The sequence below is a fragment of the Dipodomys ordii genome, unplaced genomic scaffold (assembly GCF_000151885.1).
Source record: "Dipodomys ordii isolate 6190 unplaced genomic scaffold, Dord_2.0 Scaffold87, whole genome shotgun sequence".
Classification (NCBI taxonomy): domain Eukaryota; kingdom Metazoa; phylum Chordata; class Mammalia; order Rodentia; family Heteromyidae; genus Dipodomys; species Dipodomys ordii.
Genome location: NW_012267303.1, coordinates 3130248 through 3136528, shown reverse-complemented (window position 1 = coordinate 3136528; position 6281 = coordinate 3130248).

Below are 6281 nucleotides of genomic sequence, written 5' to 3'. Positions count from 1 at the left end.
AACTCAGGGCCCTGTGGAGGCTGAGGTAGGAGGATTCCCAGTTCAAAACTAGCCTGGCCGTCTAGTGAGAACATCTCAACAGGAGCCCCAAACCAACAATCAGCCCCGCCCCTGCAGCAGGCAGGATGGAGTGCGGTCGCGAGATGAGCAGGCGGCCCCTGTGGGTGTCTGGCTGTCCCTTGGAGCGGGAAGGGAGGTCGCTGACATCCTCATGTGGCACGCCCGTGGCACCTGCGAGCATGGAAGGGGGGGCACACTAGTAGAGATCCGGAGCACACCCCTCAGTCCGCAGGCCCAGCAGCCAGGCTGGCTCTCCCACCCTGGGAAGCTGATCGGGCTTCACGCCGGTCAGCCTGGGGTGCAGCCCCCTCCGCCCCCCCCCCGCTGCCCTGAGGTGTGGCCCCCAGGGTCTGTCTGCGCAGACGCCACAGGCACACTCTTCTTCACACATCACAGTGTTGGTGGTTGGAGTCAGCAGTAACGATTGGTCCATTTCCAAAGCTAGGCGTCTGACCTGACCCTGAGTTCATTGTGGCAACCTAAGCAAACAGGACATTAGAAGAGGGCCAAGGGGGCGGGGGTGGGCAGGACCACACCAGGAAGTGAAGATCAGTGCCAGGAGCACCCAGAGAAGCAGAGGCCTCTCCCCCAGAGGGCCAAGGAGGGCAAGGCAGCCGATGCCCACCGCTGAGACCCAGGGAGTGCTGAGAAGCGCAGGTGTTCCCTTACCCAGCAGCAATCGGAGCCTCAGGCGGCCCCTGCAGGACTGGACCCTCCAGGACCACGAGTGGCCTGCCTGTCAGGAGGATGAAGTGTGTGCTATCACTGCTCTGTGTGTCTCTGTCTGTGGAGGTCTGAGCTTGCAAGGCTACCACTAATCACCAACATCTTGCTTTGGCTGCACTGTGTGTCTGAGTCCGTCTGTGAGCCGGGCAGGAGAGCGTGTTTCTCAGTTTGTCTTCTCTTCCCAAGGAGTTATGCTCTTAGACGCTGGTCGGAGCACAGAAGCCTGGTGGTACATTCCCAGTGTGGTGCTTCCCACGTGGCCTTCCAGGCGTGGCCCCCTGGGGTGGTGAGTGGCCCGTGTGTACAGGAGGCCTGTGGTGGACGTGAGCTCTGGAGTCCACCTGTGGTTGTGGTCCCTGGCCCTCTAGGTCTCCACAGTGACGGGGCCTTCCCTGGACGCCCAAGGGCCCTCGCTCACCAGGATCATACCTGGGCCACCTGCCCCTCGGCCCTGCTGAGGACAAAAGCCAGGAGACGAACCGGACTTCCCCATCCAGCGGCCTCACCTCATTTCGCTGAGCATGCAGCTCAATTTGAGCAAAGCCATTGGCAAGGAACTCATATTTTCCCCATAAACCACAGGCCCTGGCAGTTGTCAATACAGCCAGGATTGAGGCGGCTTTCAGACGTCTGGACCATTTAGATGAAAATGTCTAATCAGAAAAACACTGGGGCTTAGAAGAGATGGCCAGGCAATTCTAAAACAATTTATCTTAGAAATTAATTCCCAGAAAAGTCTACTCGGGAGGCTGGGGCTTAAAGTTTTGTTTTCGATTTATTAAACTCTGAAGCTGTATTTTCTGCCTGAACCTGGGGCCTGTCGGCTGCTGTGGAGTCTGCGTGGCTCTCGGCTGGACGGTCCACTCCAGCCACACCAGGCCTGCCGCAGGGGCCCGAGTCGCCCACGCGCCCTCTGCTCCTCTCATGATTGGCAGACCTTGCCAGTCCCACTATGCCTTTGAACTGGGCTTTGCTGGTTCCCTCAGGGTCCCGTGCTCACTCCTGCCCCTCCCCACACTCTGAGCCCCGTGCCTGCCCTGGATAGCTTTCGGCAGTCCCGTGGCTCTCAGCCTTCACCCGCTCGCCACTCCCTTGGCTTGGTGCGCAGAGGAGCTGCGTGGTTTGGCAGGACCCCGTTCCCTGGGAGCCTCCTGGGTGTGAGTTGTGAGATGTGGCTGCAGCCGCGCCTGGCCGGCACGGCGCAGTAGCAGGTGTGATCACGGACGGGGAGGAGACAAGATACCGGGTCCCCCTGCAGCTCGGCCCAGGGCCCTCGTGAGGAGGGCCGGGCGCCTGGCGGGTGCAGCAGGGTCAGAGAGAACATGTGTTTGTGGCCCGCGCGTGTTGCTGTGTGCGGAACGGAGTCTCTTAACAAACAGGAAAACAAAAAAAGTTCGGACCCACTGGAGACTCAAACGACTGCCAGTGGGCGATGAACGGGGCTGTGTGGAACCTTGAAGAGGGCACAGCTAGCCTCCCGTGCCCTTTCTCCTAGGGGCCTGGCTGGGGCAGGAGGGAGGGGAGCTGCGGGCCCAGGATTTCCTGAGAAGCCGGGGACATGCACTGTGGGGAGCCTCCCTGGCAGGCGGGGGGCGGCTGGCGGCCCGGGCTCCTTGGCCAGGCCTGGGGGGCAGGTCTGGGTCTGAGGAGCCTCAGCTCCCCCTCTCTGTGTCCCAGCCCTGGGGTGGGCCCGGGGCTGGCCCTTTGGAGCCAGGCGGGCTCGTGGCCCTGGGGTCCTGTGGCAGCCGAGGAAGGATGGCCCCATGGGGACAGGCCAGTGGGGACGGGGAGACGCCCGCGGGTAGGGACGGGGAGACGCCCCCGGGTGGGTGCAGAGCCCCTTGAGGACGAGAGTGGGCCTGGCAGGTGACGCCGTGTCCTGGGGTCACTGGGCCTGGCGCACGGTGGCATGGGCAGGGTGGCTGGGTGACCGAGGCCCGCCGTGGGCCCTGGGGTGACCGAGGCCCGCCGTGGGCCCTGGGGTGACCGAGGCCCAGAGTGGGCACCGGGGTGACCGAGGCCCAGCGTGGGCACCGGGGTGACTGAGGCTGGCGTGGGGGGGTGACCGAGGCCCGGCATAGGCACCAGGGTGACCGAGGCCCAGTGTGGGCACTGGGGTGACCGTGGCAGTGTGGGCGGGGTGACCAAGGCCTGGTGTGGGCACCGGGGTGACAGAGGCCTGGTATGGGTGGAGTGACCATGGCTGGTGTGGGCACCGGGGTGACCAAGGCCCGGCGTGGGCACCGGGGTGACCGTGGTGGTGTGGGCGGGGTGACCAAGGCCCAGCGTGGGCACCGGGGTGACTGAGGCTGGCATGGGCGGGGTGACCCCGTGTTGTAGGGAGGGGTCCCCATAGGAGCCCCGCCTGCGCCCAGTCTCGGGAAGGTTGTGGGGCATGGGTGGGCAGGGGTGTGTCATGTAGTATATTGGTGCGTTCTTTCCCCGGACGCACCGGCTGGGGCTAACTGCCATCAGCACCAGCTGGGTGGCCAGGCATGGGCGGGGTGGGTGGGGCGGGGTGTGTGTGTGTATGTGGAGGGATGGGGGTGAGGCCCACGTGGCCCTCAGGACTCTGTCCTGGCCCCAGCCCTGCTCCCGGCCCCAGGGCCTGTGCGCGTGGCCGGGGCTGCCGGGTGAGGCCTGCCCCCTGAAGGGTGGATATCGGGAGGCAGTGCGAGTCCCCCGGGCCATGCTGGGCTCCGGGTCCCCATGACACAGCCGAGCGCCTGTGTGAGTTTCCTGCTCCCTGTCCTGTAATGAAGTGGCGAGGGGGCGGTGGCCCACTGGATGTGTGTGCATTTTCCCAGCAAGGGACAGGGGCGCACTGGCCGCTGCTCTGTGGCCTCTGGAGAGTTACTTACTCAAGTCAGTCTGCTGGGCCGCCTAACACAGCTACAGAGACCTGTGGGAGACGCGTGCTCTCTGCGCAGACCCTGAGCTGCAGGGGAGGTGGATGTGGGGGGGGAGGAGGTGGATGCGGGGGGGGGACGGCGAGGACAGGGACGAAGATGGGGACGGGGATGGGGACAGGGCTTCTGAGTGGCTCCAGGATGGGCACACGGCGGGGGGGGGGGCAGGGGGACTGATCGGGACAGGGCTGGGGACGGGCTCCGGAGCGGCTCCTGGACGGGCACACGGCTGCACCGCTGCCATCCTCTAGCCACTTGTGGTCTCAGGGACAGGGAACTTTGAGGCACCTAGCTTTCATATTTTGATGAGCCTTGAATGCACTTCCTTGGTTTTCTGAACTTTTGGCATCACATTCCAAACCAGGCCTTGTTAGGGTGCTTCTCAGGGTCAGCAGGGCTCTATTTGTGTCTTCACAAAAACATTGCACGTGTAGGTGGATGGGTGGATGGGTGGATGGGTGGATGGGTGGAGGGATGGAGTCGGGTGGGCACAGCCACTGGGTGGATGCATGGAGGGAGGGATTGGTGGAGAGAGAGGAGCGTGAGGGACAGAGAGGTGGCAGGATGGATTTGTGGAGGGGTAGAGGAATAGGTGGAGGCTGGATAGAGGGGTTAGTTGAGAGATGGAAGAATGGAGGATAGAGGGACAGGACAGGTGGAGGTGGATGAGTGGATGGAGGGGCAGGTGGAGGAGGGGGGGTGAGCGGCGGGGCCTGTGGGGCCAGCATCTTCTCACCCCTGGAGGTGGCGGAGAGCAGGCTCCTCATGGAGCTGAGACCTCAGGCTGACGAGCTTTCTCAGGAGGACATGAAGGACTCCTTGCTAAAATAGATTGTAGATGAGAAAACAAGGGCTGACAATCAGGTGTGGAAAATGGATGGAGGAAGATTCCCCCTGTGTGGTTTGGGGGCGGCAGTGACCCCCAAGGGCCTGTAAGATCAAAGCCTTGGTGCCTTTATGAGGCCAGGGGCTCCCGGCTTGGGATAGCTGCGTCCCTGCTCCCGGTCGGGGTGAAGTGTGGGGTACACGCTCGAGCGGGGGGGCACTGATGGTGGGCTGAGCCTAAATCCCAGGTGATCTGAGGAACCCCCCCTCCCCAAGATCAGGGGAAAAGCCATGTCTGCCATCCCCGGAGGCATGGGCCCTGGGGAAGGGCTGGTGGATGTGAGGGTTGAGGGGGGACTGCTCAGGCTGGGGGGGCATCGGTGTGTCTCCAGTGGGGTAACCTGCCCGCTCTGGCCTTCAGTGAGTCCTGGGAGCTGCCGCCCCGCACTGCCACCTCAGCCCTGCAGGTGGCGCCAGGCCACCACCCTTTCGAGGCCTCTGCCTAGGACCTGCCGCCTACCAGCTTTTCATCCTCCGGTCCTCTCACTCCCAGAACCACTGTTGATTTAGGGATTCGAGGAGCCTCACTTAAAATTAAGTAAATACCTAAACTCAGAGTGGCTCTCTTTAAAGTAAGAGCTCTTACCTGCGGTCTCTGGATTTGAGCTGCTTCTCCGATGGGCGTTCTAACACAGGCCTCACTTAAGACGCGGCCTTCCCTGTGTCACCCTCTGCGCCCCCCAGTCCTCTGCCCCCGCCCGCCGGGCATGGGTGGATGGGCGGGCAGCCAGGGGCCCAGGCTCTTCTCGGGTTGGCCCCAAGATGCTGCCAGCCCTGAAGGGCCCCAGAGCTCTAGCGCTGGTATGAGCACTTCCCTGTACATATTTGCACATCCAGCCTTTCCCGTTTGGTTTGTGCTGCTGCTGGGGCAGATAGAATGCTCTGGAAGCCCCGTCCAGGCTCACAGCCTCCCAGAGTGCACTTGGGTGCAGGCGTGACGCCGGTGTGGGGTCCCTGTGGTGACACGGCTGGGGGCACACCGCTTGGGAAGGGGCTGGACCTCAGATGCCCCTTCCCCGATTTGGGCTGAACTCTGGGTGTGAAGCTGTCATTTCTACGCAGCTTTCCCGTGAGTTGAGCTCTAAGATACGCCCTCAATGTAAGAGCAAGCCCGGATTCTGACAAATTGCATGTTTCAATTCATTTATGTACTAGAACCGCTAATTACAAGGGCATTCTGGTACAGGAGTGATTGCTTATGGTTCCCAGTTAGCCATGCCCTCTGGGCTGGTGTATCTACAGCATCGGGTCTGTCTTAGGGCTGGGGAGGGTTCCCAGTTAGCCATGCCCTCTGGGCTGGTCTATCAACATCCAGCTCTGGCTTAGGGCTGGGGAGGGCGGCGGGCAGCCGGATGGGGCTGACTGTCTCTGGACGCCCAGCATGCAGGTCACCACCAGCCGTCCCTCCACCTCCCCAGAGGCAGAGACAGGAAGGAGCTGTGCTGTCTCCCAGCCCCCGCCAGCCCCTCCAGACAGACCCCAGCCAGGGCCACTCGGGGCACAACCAGGCAGGAGCTGGGCTTGGCCCTGGCTTTCTCCAGAGGAGCCTGCAGGAGCTTGCGATTCTGCCGTCTCCCCACAGAGAGCCCCGGACCCCAAGCCAGCCCTGCAGGGGGACTACCCCACCCATATAGCTCTGCCACCCCCAGACACCCCACCCAGATACCCTACCCCACCCAGACACCCCAACCAGACACCTCA